A 20,071-nucleotide genomic window follows, 5' to 3' on the forward strand; every position below is an offset into this window, starting at 1 on the left:
TGTATATTATAATCCCGTTGTCCGGGGTTACCTCTCAGAAGTTCCACTCCTTACACTGACTTCAGGTCAGTCCCAGGTCCTCAACACAGACCGTCCAGGTCTACGGTCTCCAGGTGCTTCCAGGACGACTCCACTCCCAGGAGTCTCCAACACCAACCGTACGTGCTATGTCCAGCACGCAGGCTCTCCAGCCTGGAATGGTCTCTGTGTGCTTCCAGGACGTCCCCACTTGGAACCGTCCAACACACAGGCCATTCTGCAGTGTCCTGCCAGGACACACGGAAGTGTGTCCACCCTGACAGACACTCAATCTCTCTTACCATGTGCTACACACACCTCCTTTACATAGGTGTAACCACACCCAGGTACCTGTCACATGGCTAGTCAGGTGAGCGTGACATCACCACAGGTCCTTACACACAAAACCATCTTACGTGTTCAGACACGCCTCTATGGCGGGTTTGTAGGTGACTGAACCCACCCATCTCTCCAATCACCTGGAAGTCTTCCCAATGTAAACAAACCCCTCAGCAGTAGATCTGCTTGAGCAAAACATACCCAGGCTTCCATCACAGGGCCACCCACCTCTGCGATACATACCATCCATCACCATCATTCACATGACCAGTCGCTATGCTACAAATTATATTATATATATATATTTCATTATCCACACCATGTTCCAAATTATTATGCAAATTATAGACCGCACATGGAGTACTGTGTCCAGTTTTGGGCACCGGTGCTCAAGAAGGATATAATGGAACTAGAGAGAGTACAAAGGAGGGCAACAAAATTAATAAAGGGGATGGGAGAACTACAATACCCAGATAGATTAGCGAAATTAGGATTATTTAGTCTAGAAAAAAGACGACTGAGGAGCGATCTAATAACCATGTATAAGTATATAAGGGGACAATACAAATATCTCGCTGAGGATCTGTTTATACCAAGGAAGGTGACGGGCACAAGGGGGCATTCTTTGCGTCTGGAGGAGAGAAGGTTTTTCCACCAAAATAGAAGAGGATTCTTTACTGTTAGGGCAGTGACAATCTGGAATTGCTTGCCTGAGGAGGTGGTGATGGCGAACTCAGTTGAGGGGTTCAAGAGAGGCCTGGATGTCTTCCTGGAGCAGAACAATATTGTATCATACAATTATTAGGTTCTGTAGAAGGACGTAGATCTGGGGATTTATTATGATGGAATATAGGCTGAACTGGATGGACAAATGTCTTTTTTCGGCCTTACTAACTATGTAACTATGTAACTATATTTTTCTCGGATTTTTCCTAAATGACAGTCAGTCTAATAAAAGTCATCACCCGTTAGATTATACATCGAATTTTATTGAAGAAACCTCCCAATGATAACAGTATAATCTCCAAAATGAATAAAAACTCAAAATGCACGGTTCCAAATTATTAGGCACAGTAGAATTTCTAAACATTTGATTTGTTTTAAAGAACTGAAAATGCTCATTTGTGGAATTTGCAGCATTAGGAGGTCACATTCACTGAACAAAAAAGCTGTTAACTCCAAAACCTCCTAACAGGCCAAGTTACATGTTAACATAGGACCCTTCTTTGATGTCACCTTCACAATTCTTGCATCCATTGAACTTGTGAGTTTTTGGAGAGTTTCTGCTTGTATTTCTTCCCTCCCAGAGCTGCTGTTTGGATGTGAACGGCCTCCCACCCTCATAGATCTTTGGCTTGATGATCCTCTAAAGGTTCTCTATAGGGTTGAGGTCAGGGGAAGATGGTGGCCACACCATGAGTTTATCTCCTTTTATGCCCATAGCAGCCAATGACTCAGAGGTATTCTCTGCAGCATGAGATGGTGCATTGTTAGCATGAAGATAATTTAGCTCCTGAAGGCACATTTCTGCTTTTTATACCATGGAAGAAAGTTGTCAGTCAGAAACTCTATATACTTTGCAGAGGTCATTTTCACACCTTCAGGAACCTTAAAGGGCCCTATCAGCTGTTTCCCCATGATTCCGGCCCAAAACATGACTCCTCCACCTCGTTGCTGACATCGCAGCCTTGTTGGGACATGGTGGCCATCCACCAACCATCCACTACTCCGTCCATCTGGCCATCCAGGGTTGCTCGACACTCATCAGTAAACAAGACTGTTTGGAAATTAGTCTTCATGTATGTCTGGGCCCACTGCAACCGTTTCTGCTTGTGAACACTGTTTAGGGGTGGCCGAATAGTAGGTTTATGCACCACAGCAAGCCTTTGAAGGATCCTACATCTTGAGGTTCGAGGGACTCCAGAGGAACCAGCAGCTTCAAATAACGGTTTGCTGCTTTGTAATGGTATTTTGGCAGCTGCTCTCTTAATCCAATGAATTATTCTGGCAGAAACCTTCCTCATTATGCCTTTATCTGCATGAACTCTGTATGTGCTCTGTTTCAGTCACAAATCTCTTCACAGTATGATGATCATTCTTAAGTTTTCGTGAAATATCTATGTTTTCATACCATGTCCAAGGCATTGCACTATTTAATGCTTTTCAGCAGCAGAGAGATCCTTTTTATTTCCCATATTGCTTGAAACCTGTGGCCTGCTTAATAATGTGGAACATCATTTTTAAGAAGTTTTTCTTTAATTAGAATCACCTGGAAAACTAATTATCACATGTGTTTAAGATTGATTTCAGTGATCCATTGAGCCCTGAGACACAATACCATCCATGAGTTTATTTGAAGAACAAAACAATTAAATCTTTTACACTTTTTTTTTTTCCCTCCTTTTGCTGGCATGCCTTTTAAAAGAAAGAAAAATAAAGTTTATATCTCCAGTAATAATTGTTTAATAAAACTAATTAATAATAGAATATAATAATATTTTTATGAATATTATGCCTATTTAGCCTTTTATAGTGAATGACTTATGTGTTTGTGATAGATATGATATATATATATATATATATATATATATATATATATATATATATATATTTTACACATATATACATACATACATACATACATACACACACACAGTGCATGACGAGGTTGTCTCGGCTGCATCAGCTTGATCGTCCAGTGTCTAGTCCTTGGTGCAATCCTTTCTCAGTAAACATGGAGCAGACATCACTTGACTCCTCTCCACTATTGATTACAGGAAATTACTTTGATATTGAACAGCAGAGAACAAAACAACTTTCTTCTTTATTTCTCGGATTCCTCTCAGTCTGGTCTGAACATTAGGTTGGACGGGGACAAGAGGCGAGCGCACGGTGTCTGCGATTCTCTGCCACTTTATGCTACGTGCAGTCATCACATCGGGTGTGGGCGCTGTGCAGTGAAGGCCGCTCTGTATCTAAGCCTATGGTGTTGGAGTCATGTATCGGACCTTAATGGGGACACTGGGTGCGGAGTAGTGACAAAACTTGAATCTTATGGACCCCAATACAAAATCTCCAACAGGACCCCTAAATATTGGTCTTTTATAGTACTGGTTTTCTCATACTGTAGGTGCCAGAGGGACTTTTTCGGTGCCTAGGACCGGATACGATTGCAACCCCTGCCCCCACTATAGTTATGCTCCTGGTGCTGAGCCAGTGTATCTAAGTGCATCATGGGTGACATATGTCTGCTGAGCCAGTTTATCTGAGCCTTTAATTTGTGACACTGAGTGGATGGGATTGATGAGATTGCGTATTCCCTCTCCACAGAGTTTCACCCATGGACACCGCCTCAGTCTCATTCCGTACTATATATCCCAACATGGCGTGAACCTGACGATCACTTTTCATATACCAAGAGTACCGGATTTGCTTTGACTGTGCAGATGTTTCGGAAACTCAGGGATGTCCCATGCCGGCAACTTTTCTTGGGTTGTTAAAGTTTTGCCCGTGACCCTTCCCCAGGGTCTATCAGCAGTGCTGCCCCCCTTTCACCTACAGTTGCCAGTTTTGGCTTAACCGCACTTTAGAAGCCTCAGAAAATTAGAGACAGTTGGCGACAATGAGGATGTGGTTTACTGTCACCACCCATAAATGAGTGTTCCCGTGTGGTGTTGGGGTCGTTCCCATTGGGCTCACATCAGTGATGGTGGTAACTGGTCTTACATAGCTGCCATTTCCGAGCCACATACATTTGCCAGTCACACATCTCGGGGCCTAATGGACCAGGACAGGGATCTGAGCAGTGATAAATTGTCTGACTGATGTTAATTAAGACCCGTTCTGGGCCCCAACACTTTACCAGCATGGAGCCGAGTGCGAAGGGATGAATGAATTGTAGCCGTACGCTCTAATAGAGAAATTTGGCTGCCTATAAAATTGCTGGGTCATTGACAAATGAGCTGCAGCATACAAAATCAGAGGCCGCTCGGCTGCTGTGAACATTTCTGGAGAGCAGAGCGTATCCTGACACGTCTAACAGAGGCTTCATACCTTAATATTCCCTGTTCGTCCTACCCAGGATGATGAAGCATGGGCTCAATTATTCTGCGCCATCCCATCATCATGAGAAGCCTCCATCACACTCTCAAAGCTTTTGTGTTTCTGCTTCCTATCATGTAGCTCAAAATTCATTTCCCAGGTACAAGCAATCCAAAAAGATTCAAAGGATTTGTCAAATTGTTCAAAACCTTCCATATTGAAGAAGCTTGGGGCTTACACACCAGTTGGATGCCACTAACTCCGGTGCCCGATGACAAAATCCATGAAGCATCACAATTCGCTGGATTCGGCCATCGGAAACGTCAGTAATCTGTGGTCGTAGGACGGGATCCCTGAGAACCACCTATTACCTCCCGTCATCCATGGGTCTTCCTTTGGTTTGCTGGCCTGACGCAATGTCATCTGTTGTGAATTCTGTTCTCGAGCTCCCTCTTGTGGTTATGAATGGTACTTCGGCGAGTTCTGTTCATGGACTCCCTCTGGTGGCTGTGAGTGGAGCTGCTGGTTCTGAGATTTCTTCTCCAGCTGATCTCGTTCAGGTCTTGGCTGGCTGCTCTATTTAACTCCACTCAGATCGTTACTTGATGCCAGCTGTCAATGTCCTAGTACTGGTTCAGTTCTCTTAGGCTGTGAAGAGGCGTCTAGGCAGAGTCAGGAACGCTCCACGGCTATTTCTAGTTGTTGTTTGATAGGATTAGGGGTTGCGGTCAGCAGAGTTCCCACTTCCCAGAGCTTGTCCTGTATTGCTAGTTTGCTCATCTGGTCATTTCTAGTGCTCCTAACCACCAGCCCAACATAACAGTCATCGTTGTGGCGTAATGCACATGTGACATTGCGCCAGGCCAGTTAATCACAGGAAAAGCTGCAGATGACAAAAGGTAAGAGGCGATCCTCTGGGCTCTTGTCCAATGGACACAAAATTACCGACGGACCGGATCCTACAAATTGATTCACATGAACTCTAATCAGAACCAAATATACGCTTTTCATAATCAGCAGTTGGGGGTTAACACAACTATCGAGTTCCCCTTTAAAGATGACTATCAGTAGCCACAAGGGAAGGTTATGGTAATTATGGTCCTCATCCCATGGCCCTATGTGCTCTTCCTACAATTATCCAATGCCTTCATGATCTTTCTCTTCTCCATCACCTCTGAGGCTCCTCCAGCATTGGTGGTGACTCCCTGGAGCTGATCATAGGGAAACGCCGAGCACTGTACTTGGCCATCTCCAGCACTTCCACTGCAAATGAATGGAGTGGAAGAGGTGCACAAGTTTGCCCCCTGCTTCATACAGACAGGGCTCTTCAAAACCTCGTTCCCTGGATCGGTGAAGATCCCAGTGAGTGGACCCCAAATGATCAAAAAGCTATCCATCATCCGTGGATAGGTGAAAACGTTCAAACTTGGACAAACTCTTTGAAAGTCATTTTTGCATGAAGTTAATGGATCATTATTGGCTTTGTCATCTTAGATTGGTCATTATGGTCCAAAATGAGCAAGAAGTTAATTGCAACTTTAAAACTTAAAAGTGAACATTCACTTTTTCACAATTTGTTGTTACATGGTCAGATCTTGGTGTTCACCCATTTCCTTTATTTAGGTAGGAGCATTATATTTCACATTCAGAGCTATAATCCTTCTGCATAAACATTCTTACCGCCTGCAGCCACCACAAGGGGGAGCACAACAGTTTACTACATACTGATATTTTCTTAAACTCCCCCTAGTGGTGGGTGTGTGCGCCAGAATCATATAAACTACTGCTGTGTCTAGACCAGAGACTGAAGAATTCTTATAAAAAAACCCAAAAACTGAATTTAGACCCCTATTACGATATATTAAAAAATCAGCACTGAATTTTGAAAATATAGAGATAGCAAAAAAGTGTTCATGGGTCACCATTCATTTTAAACAGCTTATATACAGTAGGCTACTGACTTACTATATTTTATTTAATTATCCTCCATAACTTTGCATTTACGAAATGATCTATTTTTGTAACATACTTCATTACCTTATTTTGCTTTCTTCTCCCAAACTATGGTGCAGTGCCATTATAGTGCCCATTTCATATTCCTTTAAAAGCTGCTTTGATCTTCTGCTCAACATGATCTGTACACTATATTCAGGTTGTGTATGTTAATTCCCCTGTCGGAATATAAGGGTGGGGGAGTAGATAGGCTCAAATAGGGGAATTCCTAGCTCTTGTTTAAATGCAATATATAAATTTTACTGAGCAGCAGCTGAAAGCAGCATCTAAAAGATCACTGCAGCATTATTTTGGGGGGAGAAAAAAAAAAAAACCAAAAAAGGGTAATTAACTATATTACAAAAATTCTTAATTTTACAATGCCTGAAGGTTAATGAAATAGCAAAAAAAAAAAGTTTACTTGACGCTGAGAGACCTTTGTGAGTTATATAGTTTAGAAACTCCTTTCAACTGCTGCTCAATAAGATCCATACACTGAATTCAAACAATCATAGTTTGAGAGTTTTCCAAACTGAGTAAAGGGGGTGGTGAAACAGAGAGGCTCAGACAGGGAAATTCCCGTACGCTGATTCTCGAAATATATTATATTACCTTGTTGTGCAGCAGTTGAAAGCATGTTCTAAAGGAGCATGAACTTAGTTTTTTTAGAAGGAAGCAAAATAAGGTAATTATATTACAAAACTTTAACAAACGTAAAAAATAAAAGTTTAGCTACTCTTTAACCACGTTTTGGATTACTACATACTTTAGACTATAATGTACAGTGGGGAAAATAAGTATTTGATACACTGCCAATTTAGCAACTTTTCCCACCTACAAAAAAATGGAGAGGTCTAATTTTTATCGCTGTTACATTTCAACTGTGAGAGACAGAATCTAAAAATGAAAACTAGAAAATCACATTGTATGATTTTCAACAACCTAAATTTCTATAACAATGAATCTTCTTAGGATCCAAAATTGATTGAGCACTTACATTTAATGATTTCTATCAAGAAAACTAATGTAAGAGTGTCAGAAGTGAGAACACCCACACCCGTTTCAGTCTGGGTAATTACAAATTCGGTGGATTGTCCAAGCCTTAAGATTCCTACGCAATCTACACCTTTACACCCGTGACTCTTCCTATGACCTAAGCTGATCTTGAAATTTACAGAAGTTTTATTTCAAGCTAAGACTTTCCAATTACCCATTGTGGGCTGGTAATGAAAGATTAATAGAATGCCCCAAGAGACTGCGAACTATCAGAAAGTCAATAGTGATCCACCAGAGACTTTTCCATAGCTGTAAATTGCGTTCATTACATTATCAAAAGAAAACACTTAGCGAAACCCAAATGTTGAACGCTCATAGTAATGAACTGATTTCTCTCCACTGTTAATCACGATGCAGATAATGGTCCAGCTGAGAATTCTCGCTGTAATAATCTCCTCCTCCACCCACTGATATCCACTACAAGGATGTTCAGTCCCAGAATTACAATGACTAACAACTCTGCTGGCATCACGGCATGGCCTCTCATCTCTCACACTATCTTACCCACTGCTCCAGGTCATGTTGTGGTTTTTGTTTCTTGCCAGCTCCATATTCTGTGTCTCTGCTCTCTGCATGCTTCCCGGCTGTGTGTATAGGGGGGCGGTGCCTGAACTCTCTGGTTCTTATAGGAATCAGGTGTACCTGTCTAATCTGTTCCTGACCAATTACCAAGAGGCCTCCAGTATTTAGTGAAGCTCCACCCTGTGGACTGGGCCTGTGCAATGTGTTAATTCAGTTTGTGCTTTGCTTCTGAGCTGCCAGGCCTTGCTCTGTGTCTTGCCTTCTCTGAAGGCTGTTCCTTGCTTTGCCTTGTATCTTGTTTGTCTGCCCTCCAGGAGGCTGTATATTCTGGTCCTTGTGTTTTTGTTCTTAAGGCCCCGTCTCACTAAGCGATTTACCAACGATCACGACCAGCGATACGACCTGGCCGTGATCGTTGGTAAGTCGCTGTGTGGTCGCTGGGGAGCTGTCACACAGACAGCTCTCTCCAGTGACCAACGATCAGGGGAACAACTTCGGCATCGTTGAAACTGTCTTCAACGATGCCGAAGTCCCCCTGCAGCACCCGGGTAACCAGGGTAAACATCGGGTTACTAAGCGCAGGGCCGCGCTTAGTAACCCGATGTTTACCCTGGTTACCAAAAAAAAAAAAACAATACATACTCGCCTTTCGGTGTCCAGGTCCCTTGCCGTCTGCTTCCTGCTCTGACTGAGCCGCCGTACAGTGAGAGCAGAGCGCAGCGGTGACGTCACTGCTGTGCTCTCACTTCTCACTGTACGGCCGGCAGTCAGTGAGAGCAGGAAGCAGACGGCAAGGGACCTGACGGACATCAGAAGGCGAGTATGTATTGTTTTTTTTTTTTTACATTTACGCTGGTAACCAGGGTAAACATCGGGTTACTAAGCGCGGCCCTGCGCTTAGTAACCCGATGTTTACCCTGGTTACCAGTGAAGACATCGCTGGATCGGTGTCACACACACCGATTCAGCGATGTCAGCGGGGCCTCAACGACCAAAAAACGGTCCAGGCCATTCCGACACGACCAGCGATCTCGCAGCAGGGGCCTGATCGCTGGTACGTGTCACACATAGCGAGATCGCTATGGAGGTCGCTGTTGCGTCACAAAACTTGTGACTCAGCAGCGATCTCGCTAGCGATCTCGCTATGTGAGACGGGGCCTTTATACCTTGTCTTGTTCCATTACCTTGTCTGAACTTTGTCCAATCTCTGTCTCCTTGTTTGTGGTTTCTTTCCCTGCAGTGCCTCTCTGCTCTCGGCTCCGCACTCTGCGACCTTGCTTTGCTTCTTACTCTGCAACCTGTGACTTTGCTCTGCACTCTGTGCCTTTGCTTTGCTCTAGGCTCTGCATTCTGTGCCTTCACTCTGCTCTAGGCTCTTGGCTCTGCATTCTGTGCCTTCACTCTGCTCTAGGCTCTGCATTCTGTGCCTTCACTCTGCTCTAGGCTCTGCATTCTGTGCCTTCACTCTGCTCTAGGCTCTGCATTCTGTGCCTTCACTCTGCTCTAGGCTCTGCATTCTGTGCCTTCACTCTGCTCTAGGCTCTGCATTCTGTGCCTTCACTCTGCTCTAGGCTCTTGGCTTTGCACTCTGTGCCTTTACTCTGCTCTTGGCTCTGCACTTTGTGGTTCTACCCTTGTCTCTCTGCAGCTTTGCCTCTGCTCTGTACTCCTGCGGTTCTGCTCCGTTCTACTCTGCTCCTGCTGTTGCAGAAATCCCTTGCTGCAGCTCCCCTCCGCATTCCTTGCAGTTCTGCTCTGCTCAGCTTCTGCAGAAATCTAACTGCAGCTCCTCTCCGCATTCCTTGCGGTTCCGCTCTGCCTAGTTTCTGCTCTTTCTCTTGCTGCTCTACCGCTCCTATCCGCAGCCTTGTGGTTCTCTTCCTGTGTGAACAGGTCCCAACCTGTTCCTTCATACTCCTTTTCTTTCGGCCTGTTTCCTTACCTGCACCTCCTGTCCTCCTGTGTGAACAGGTCCCAACCTGTTCCTTCATAAACCACACCAGCCTGCCCTGTGTCTCTGCCGTACCTGCCAGCCCTGTGTCTCTGCAGTACCTGCCAGCCCTGTGTCTCTGCAGTACCTGCCAGCCCTGTGTCTCTGCAGTACCTGCCAGCCCTGTGTCTCTGCAGTACCTGCCTGCCCTGTGTCTCTGCAGTACCTGCCTGCCCTGTGTCTCTGCAGTACCTGCCTGCCCTGTGTCTCTGCAGTACCTGCCTGCCCTGTGTCTCTGCAGTACCTGCCAGCCCTGTGTCTCTGCAGTACCTGCCAGCCCTGTGTCTCTGCAGTACCTGCCAGCCCTGTGTCTCTGCAGTACCTGCCAGCCTAGTGTCTCTGCAGTACATGCCAGCCTAGTGTCTCTGCAGTACATGCCAGCCTAGTGTCTCTGCAGTACATGCCAGCCTAGTATCTCTGCAGTACATGCCAGCCTACTCGTCTGAGTTTCAGCCGTGCTCTTCTGCCAGTCCTGCCTGATGCCCGCACCTGTCCTAGTGTTCCTGTTCTCCAAGTGGGATCAGCAGCCACAGCCAGACACCACCCTGGAGTAGCACCTGGCAGCTGCCTGCCGCACAAGTCTGACCTCACCATCAGAGGCTCCAGCGAAGACCAAGGCAGCTGTCATAGTCACGCCCCTTCCAGGGTAGTTTGGTTCGTGGCACAGTGGGGTCACAAACCCCCTTGGCTCACGCCCATCAGTCAGGGCGTGAGCGTGACAATGACAAGGTCTTTTGGTGACAAAATTCACTACAGTTGCTAGAGATTGACGGCAAAAATAGAAAACTTTTGTCTAAAGCTGTTTCACCTTTTGTCCACCAACTTTTCAAAAGTGGCAAAAAGTTTACAAAACTTTTTTGTGCTAAAATATTGTATGACAAAATATACAATCAATTTTGCAAAAAAAAAAGGTGCAAAACCCTGCCTCATTGTTTCTAAGTAATCAGTTCTGCACCGCTCCATTTTTTTTAAAATTGCATTTTAATAAATTTCAGATGAAATGGTTTAAGAATCAAAATCAGTTTTTATTAACATAGATAAAACAATGAAACACTGGTAAAAGAAATATTTCATGAGGAAGCAAAACCGTATAATAATAATTTTTTTTTTACACTTTTGTTGAATTTTTTTGCTAGTTGTTTTTGTTTTTCATTTCAGAAATATCTTCAAATATTCCAGATTTAAGGCCACTGAGGCATATGCATGGTAGGCCAAGATTGTCTATTTACTGGTGTGCAATTTGCATTTTTTTTGCCTTTGCTGTGTAGACAGGGGCTGAATAAGCTGAGTTCTCATTATTATAAAACCAGATGGTGGTCCGATTCTAACGCATCGGGTATTCTAGAATATGAATGAATGAATGAATGAATGAATGAATGAATGAATGAATGTATGTATGTATGTATGTATGTATGTATCGCTTAGCACAGCCACATAGTATATAACACTGCCCATGCAGTATATACAATACGATACACTTTATTGATCCCTTGGGAAATTATGGTATCACAGCAGCACAACTTAAATCATAAAAATCATAAATGAATTACTTAATTGACATGACAGTGGAGTTGACAGAAGAACATTATACATTAGAATAGGACATACACAACGAGTGAACTGAAATGTAGAGAAATAAAGTAGACATTCACCTTGATGATTTAACCCCAATGTTATTGTTGTACATTCCCATAGCAATTGGCACAAACGATTTCCTATATTTTTCCTTCTTACACCTCAGAAGTATTAGCCGGTTACTGAAGGTGCATGGGCACAGCAGCCAGGCAGTATATAACACAGCCCACATAGTATATAAAACACAGCCCACATAGTATATAACACACAGCCCACATAGTATATAACACACAGCCCACATAGTATATAAAACACAGCCCACATAGTATATAACACACAGCCCACATAGTATATAAAACACAGCCCACATAGTATATAAAACACAGCCCACATAGTATATAAAACACAGCCCACATAGTATATAAAACACAGCCCACATAGTATATAAAACACAGCCCACATAGTATATAAAACACAGCCCACATAGTATATAAAACACAGCCCACATAGTATATAGCAGTGTGGGCACCATATCCCTGTTAAAAAAATAAAATAAAAAATAGTTATATACTCACCCTCCGGCATCCAACGAAGCTGTCCCGATGCTGCCACCAGCTTCCGTTCCTAGTGATGCATTGCGAAATTACCCAGATGACTTAGCGGTCTCGTGAGACCGCTAAGTCATCTGGGTAATTTTGCAATGCATCACTGGGAACGGAAGCTGGCGGCAGCATCGCGCGCATCGGTGGACGGCGGAAGGTGAGAATAGCACAATTTTTTTTTAATTTTTTTAATTATTTTTAACATTATATCTTTTTACTATTGATGCTGCAGAGGCCGGACTAAGCCCATTGCTGATCGGCCGGCAGGCCGCGACGAATCAGCGATGCGGGATTTCCGTTACAGACAGACAAACAGACGGAAGTACCCCTTAGACGATTATATAGATAGGGATTTCATGACAGCTCTGTCGTACTTATGGAGGTCTTGATAAAGCAGGATAGTAAACTCCCCCTTACACATTAAAAGCACCCAGATTTCCCAGTATCGACGGGATGCTTTAGCCGATCATTTGGCTGACCGTTCTCTCAACTGTCTCTCCCATACACATGAGCACTCGTTCTGCCAAGTGTTCCTGCGTCCTCTATGAGAAAGCCACTGGCTAAAACGTTGGCCGGTTGCTTATCTCTGGGAGAACAATGCGATTGGCAGTCCAAAACTGGACGTGTGATCAACATCTCTCCTAAGGATCAGTCGGCCGGCGCCCCCGTACACATTGGGATGTCGTCCAAATCCATCGATATCGGGGACGGGCGGGGTTCACCCAACATCAGACTAATGTGTATGGGGGCCTTAACACTACAGACACAGATAAAAGTGTATGCAGCTCTCATGTCTCCTCCTGGGCATAGATAGTGTAGATTGTGAGCCCCGATGGGGACAGTGATGATAATGTGTGTAAAGTGCTGCGGAATAAGGTAGTGCTATATAAGCAAAGCATAATAATAATATCCTATATCTCTCTCTATATATAAAAATGAATTTCTGTTGTCTGATGTCTGTTCTTTATCCAAATGACTGGACCAATCTGCACCAAATTTGGTTGACGGGTAAATCAAGCTCTTCTGAAGGTTTCAGACCTGGCTTCAGCTCTATAAGGCTTAGCGATCAACAAAAGACATTCAACAAAAAAAAAAAAAAAAATGGAATATGAAAACAAACATTAATTTACGGCGAAGCGACAAGACCAAGCTGAACTAAATTTGGCATACAGATAAATCAGGCTCTCCCAAAGGTTTTAAACTGCTTACGGCTCTCTAGGACCTACCATTCTTGAAATATTTGCCCCCTCAAAAATGAATGACATTAAATATTCATTTACAGCCAAACAAATGGACCTATCTACCTGAAATTTGGTTCATAAGTAAATCAAGCACTTTGGATGGTTTTACATTGGGTTTCAGCTCTCTAAGACCTACTGTTATTAACATATTTGCCAAAAAATACAGTAGAAAAGGTAAATTTACAAACCAACCACTTCATCAATATACCGCAAATTCAGCACATGAGTCCTAGAGAGCTGAAATCCGAAATAAAACTTTCCAAAGTGCCTGATACTGTTCTCTACATATTTATTATAAAAACACAAACGCAAATAATTTAAATCACTTTGAGATGCAACTACAGAGACGTTCTATATACAGTGGGGGAAATAAGTATTTGATCCCTCGCAATCTTACTGATTTAGAGATGATCTGCAAAGAGGAGTGGACCAAAAGTCCTCCTGACTTGTGCGCAAACCTCATCATCAACTACAAGAAACGTCTGACTGCGGTGCTTGCCAACAAGGGTTTTGCCACCAAGTATTAAGTCTTGTTTGAAGAGGGATCAAATACTTATTTCTCATTGCAAAACGCAAATGTATACAATGTATACAATGTGATTTTCTGGATTTTATTTTTGATATTCTATCTCTCAATGTTAAAATTAACCTACCCTTAAAATTATAGACTGTTCATGTCTTTGTCAGTGGTCAAACTTACAAAATCAGCAAAGAATCAAATACTTATTTCCCCCACTAGATACAGTTATATGAAAAAGTTTGGGCACCCCTATTAATCTTATATGAAAAAGTTTGGGCACCCCTATTAATCTTAAGCTTAGTGTTTTATAAAAATTGTTTTTTTTGGCAACGGCTATTTCAGTTTCATATATCTAATAACTGTTGGACACAGTAATGTTTCTGCCTTGAAATTAGGTTTATTGTACTAACAGAAAATGTGCAATCTGCATTCAAACAACATTTGACAGGTGCATAAGTATGGGCAGCTCACCAGAAAAGTGACATTAATATTTAGTAGATCCTCCTTTTGCAAAAATAACAGCCTCTAGTCGCTTCCTGTAGCTTTTAACCCCTTTACCCCCAAGGGTGGTTTGCACGTTATGGACCGGGCCAATTTTTACAATTCTGACCACTGTCCCTTTATGAGGTTATAACTCTGGAACGCTTCAATGGATACTGGTGATTCTGACATTGTTTTCTCGTGACATATTGTACTTCATGATAGTGGTAAAATTTCTTTGATATTACCTGCGTTTATTTGTGAAAAAAATGGAAATTTGGCAAAAATTTTGAAAATTTCGCAATTTTCCAACTTTGAATTTTTATGCAATTAAATCACAGTGATATGTCACACAAAATACTTAATAAGTAACATTTCCCACATGTCTACTTCACATCAGCACAATTTTGGAACCAAAATTTTTTTTTGTTAGGGAGTTAAGGGTTAAAAGTTGACCAGCAATTTCTCATTTTTACAACACCATTTTTTTTTTTTTTAGGGACCACATCTCATTTGAAGTCATTTTGAGGGGTCTATATGATAGAAAATACCAAGTGTGACACCATTCTAAAAACTGCACCCCTCAAGGTGCTCAAAACCACATTCAAGAACTTTATTAACCCTTCAGGTATTTCACAGGAATTTTTGGAATGTTTAAATAAAAATGAACTTTTTTTTTTTTTTTTTTTTTTTTTTACACAAAATTTACTTCAGCTCCAATTTGTTTTATTTTACCAAGGGTAACAGGAGAAACTGGACCCCAAAAGTTGTTGTCCAATTTGTCTTGAGTACACTGATACTCAAGACAACCACCGTTTGGGCGCATGGAAGGGCTCGGAAGGGAAGGAGCGCCATTTGGAATGCAGACTTAGATGGAATGGTCTGCAGGCGTCACATTGCGCTTGCAGAGCCCCTAATGTACCTAAACAGTAGAAACCCCCCACAAGTGACACCATTTTGGAAATTAGACCCCCTAAGGAACTCATCTAGATGTGTTGTGAGAGCTTTGAACCCCCAAGTGTTTCACTACAGTTTATAACGCAGAGCCATGCAAATAAAAAAAATTTTTTTTTTCCACAAAAATTATTTTTTAGCCCCTAGTTTTGTATTTTCCCAGGGGTAACAGGAGAAATTGGACCACAAACGTTGTTCTCCAATGTGTTCCGAGTACGCTGATACCCCATATGTTGGGGTAAACCCCTGTTTGGGCACACGGGAGAGCTCGGAAGGGAAGGAGCACTGTTTTACTTTTTCAACGCAGAATTGGCTGGAATTGAGATCGGACGCCATGTCGCGTTTGGAGAGCCCCTGATGTGCCGAAACAGTGGAAACACCCCAATTATAACTGAAACCCTAATCCAAACACACCCCTAACCCTAATCCCAGCGGTAACCCTAACCACACCTCTAACCCAGAAACACCCCTAACCCTAATCCCAACCCTATTCCCAACCGTAAATGTAATCCAAACCCTAAGGCCGGAGACACACTGGTGCGAGAGACGGCCGAGTCTCGCTGGTTAAAAGCAAGCTGTGGCACCTGCATTCCGGAGCTGAGCGTGCAGCTCCATGTATTGCTATGGAGCCGCACGCTCTGCTCCGGAGTGCAGGTGCCACAGCTTGCTTTTAACCAGCGAGACTCGGCCGTCTCTCGCACCAGTGTGTCTCCGGCCTAACCCTAACTTTAGCCCCAACCCTAACCATAACTTTAGCCCCAACCCTAAATGTAGCCTTAACCCTAGCCCCAACGGGAAAATGGAAATAAATACATTTTTTAAATTTTTTTAATTTGTCCCTAACTAAGCGGGTGATGAAGGGGGGTTTGATTTACTTTTATAGCGGGTTTTTTAGCGGATTTTTATGATTGGCAGCTGTCACACACTGAAAGACGCTTTTTATTGCAAAAAATATTTTTTGCATTACCACATTTTGAGAGCTATAATTTTTTAGAGTCATGTGAGGTCTTGTTTTTTGCGGGACGAGTTGACGTTTTTACTGGTAACATGTTCGGGCGCGGGAGATTTTTTGATCGCTTTTTATTCCGATTTTTGTGAGGCAGAATGACCAAAAACCAGCTATTCATGAATTTCTTTTGGGGGAGGCGTGTATACCGTTCCGCGTTTGGTAAAATGGATAAAGCAGTTTTATTCGTCGGGTCAGCACGATTACAGCGATATCTCATTTATATCATTTTTTTATGTTTTGGCGCTTTTATACGATAAAAACTATTTTATAGAAAAAAATATTATTTTGGCATTGCTTTATTCTGAGGACTATAACTTTTTTATTTTATTTTTTGCTCATGATGCTGTATGGCGGCTCGTTTTTTGTGGGACAAGATGACGTTTTCAGCGGTACCATGGTTATTTATATCCGTCTTTTTTATCGCGTGTTATTCCACTTTTTGTTTGGCGGTATGAGAATAAAGCGTTGTTTTTTGCCTCTTTTTTTTTTTTTTTTTTACGGTGTTCACTGAAGGGGTTAACTAGTGATATAGTTTTATAGGTGGGGTCGTTACGGACGCGGCGATACTAAATATGTGTACTTTTATTGTTTGATTTTTTTTTATTTAGATAAAGAAATGTATTTATGGGAATTTTTTTTTATTTATTTATTTAGGAATTTTTTATTTTTTTTTACACACGTGGAAATTTTTTTTGTATACTTTTTTACTTTGTCCCAGGGGGGGACATCACAGATCGCTGATCTGACAGTTTGCACAGCACTCTGTCAGATCACCGATCTGAGTTCCAGTGCTGCAGGCTTACCAGAGCCTGGTCTGCACCCGGAAGTGATCCCTGCAGGACCCGGATGCAGCCGCACGGCCATTTTGGATCCGGGGCCTGCAGGGATAGGAGGTAAGAGACCCTCGCAGCAACGCGATCACATCGCGTTGCTCCGGGGGTCTCAAGGAAGCACGCAGGGAGCCCCCTCCCTGCGTGATGCTTCCCTGTACCGCCGGCACACCGCGATCATGTTTGATCGTGGTGTGCCGGGGTTTAATGTGCCGGGGGCGGTCCGTGACCGCTCCTGGCACATAGTGCCGGATGTCAGCTGCGATATGCAGCTGACACCCGGCCGATCGCATATGACGTACTATCCCGTCGGTGGTCATTCGGGCCCACCCCACCTCGACGGGATAGTACGTCAGATGTCAGAAAGGGGTTAATGAGTTCCTGGATCCTGGACGAAGGTATTTTTGACCATTCCTCTTTACAAAACAATTCCAGTTCAGTTAAGTTTGATGGTCGACGAGCATGGACAGCCCTCTTCAAATGATCCCACAGATGTTCAATGATATTCAGGTCTGGGGACTGGGATGGCCATTCCAGAACAGTGTAATTGTTCCTCTGCATGAATGCCTGAGTAGATTTGGAGCGGTGTTTTGGATTATTGTCTTGCTGAAAGATCCATCCCCTGCGTAACTTCAACTTTGTCACTGATTCATGAACATTATTGTCAAGAATCTGCTGATACTGAGAGGAATCCATGCGTCCCTCAACTTTAACAAGATTCCCGGTGCCGGCATTGGCCACACAGCCCCAAAGCATGATGAAACCTCCACCAAATTTTACTGTGGGTAGCAAGTGTTTTTCTTGGAATGCTGTGTATTTTTGCCGCCATGCATAACGCCTTTTTGTATGACCAAACAACTCAATCTTGGTTTCATCAGTCCACAGGACCTTCTTCCAAAAAGAAATTGGTTTCTCCAAATGTGCTTTTGCATACCTCAGCCGACTCTGTTTGTGGCGTGCTTGCAGAAACGGCTTCTTTCGCATCACTCTCCCATACAGCTTCTCCTTGTGCAAAGTGCGTTGTATAGTGACCGATGCACAGTGACACCATCTGCAGCAAGTTGATGCTGCAGCTCTCTGGAGGTGGTCTGAGGATTGTCCTTGACTGATCTCACCATTCTTCTTCTCTGCCTTTCTGATGTTTTTCTTGGCCTGCCACTTCTGGCCTTAACAAGAACTGTACCTGTGTTCTTCCATTTCCTTACTATGTTCCTCACAGTGGAAATTGACAGGTTAAATCTCTGAGACAGCTTTTTGTATCCTTCCCCTGAACAACTATGTTGAATAATCTTTGTTTTCAGATCATTTGACAGTTGTTTTGAGGAGCCCATGATGCCACTCTTCAGAGGAGATTCAAACAGGAGAACAACTTGCAAGTGGCCACTTTAAGTAGCTTTTCTCATGATTGCATACACCTGGCTATGAAGTTCAAAGCTCAATGAGGTTACAAAACAAAAAAAAAGTGCTTTAGTAAGTCAGTAAAAAGTAGGTAGGAGTATTTAAAGCAAGAAAATGATAAGGGTGCCCATACTTATACACCTGTCAAATTTAGTTTGAAGGCAGATTGCACATTTTCTGTTAGTACAATAAACCTCATTTCAAGGCAGAAACATTACTGTGTCCAACAGTTATTAGATATATGAAACTGAAATAGCTGTTGCAAAAAAAACAATTTTTATAAAACATTAAGCTTAAGATTAATAGGGGTGCCCAAACTTTTTCACATAACTGTATATTTATAATCTAGCGCCTGAGAAGTCCTCTTTGCTTCAATATTTACCATTTTGCGAACAAGAATATTTGGCTTTAAATTGTGCAATATTTATTCCTGTGTTTACCGGTTTTCTTTTTATTTATTTACTTTTTCAAACTTCCTGACTTAGAGGGAAAAAAAATTAAATAAATGACTGTGATAAAGGGTTAATTAATTTCCGATGGAGAAGACAGAGGCGCAGGAGTGAGATAACTGCAGTAAATTATTAAACTGGTAGGGCATGTTAATAGACAAAGCTCCCACTCTGGCGGTATAATAAGCGGAGAACAGAAGGCGTACGGCAGAATATAAGACCGGTGTATTTTATATCCCGCGGCCGCCGTATTTATCAGTATGATTATGACAGATGTACAAACTAGCTCGCTGCGCTGTCTACACGAGCCGCAGAAATGTATGAAAATTCATAGTTTCATTTCACTGCAGATAAAATAATGGTACGGACAGGGAAGAAATGGGGGGCGGCGAAGAGTGGGGGATGGGGCTGCAGAAAATGATATATGGTATTTGACTGTTCGCAATTTGCATGCGGCCGCTATATGCACAATGCTTCTTCTTCGCTGATAAATGCTAAACACATAGCCTTTGGCAACAGTAATGGTGCAGGTTGCCGCTGCAATAAATCATTTCTGCTGTTGAGATCCTATATAACAATATCTTTTATTTTTTTTAAGTTCAATTTAAAAAAAAAAAAAAAAAAAAGAGGGGGCTTACCGAAAATTGAGCAATTGTTGGAAGTTTGAGATAAAGAAGCCGCAGTTTGCAATCACACAATCAATCTCCGTCAGGTTGGATATAAAATAAGAAAGCGATGATTGAAAATACGCGGGTGTCGTCCTCTCTGGGGATTCATCAGCTTTATGGATTAATATTATCAGGAAAGAGTTAATGTTTGCTTTTCAGATCTGATTTACATAGGGAGTACGGATCGCGAATCACGAACCCGAACTGGACTCGACTATCGCATTCGGATCTGGAGAAGCGCAGCCGATCGGGGATTATCAGGGATCTCGCAGAGAAACCTACTGTGTACTGATGAGGAGCGAGAAGTCCGAAACACTGCTGTCTGCAGGTGCTGGAATGGGACGGACACTGACATACAGGGCACCTATCTATAGGTGGCGCTGCAGA

The 20,071-nt window shown here is 42.8% G+C and overlaps 1 protein-coding gene across 3 annotated transcripts in view; it reads right to left on the minus strand.

Annotated features, from left to right (window-relative positions):
- THSD7B (thrombospondin type 1 domain containing 7B) overlaps positions 1-20,071 on the minus strand; it is a 453,156-nt gene that overhangs the window by 336,916 nt on the left and 96,169 nt on the right. The gene's annotated exons all lie outside the window — the stretch shown is intronic.

Source organism: Ranitomeya variabilis, chromosome 7 (assembly GCF_051348905.1).
Source record: "Ranitomeya variabilis isolate aRanVar5 chromosome 7, aRanVar5.hap1, whole genome shotgun sequence".
Lineage (NCBI taxonomy): Eukaryota > Metazoa > Chordata > Amphibia > Anura > Dendrobatidae > Ranitomeya > Ranitomeya variabilis.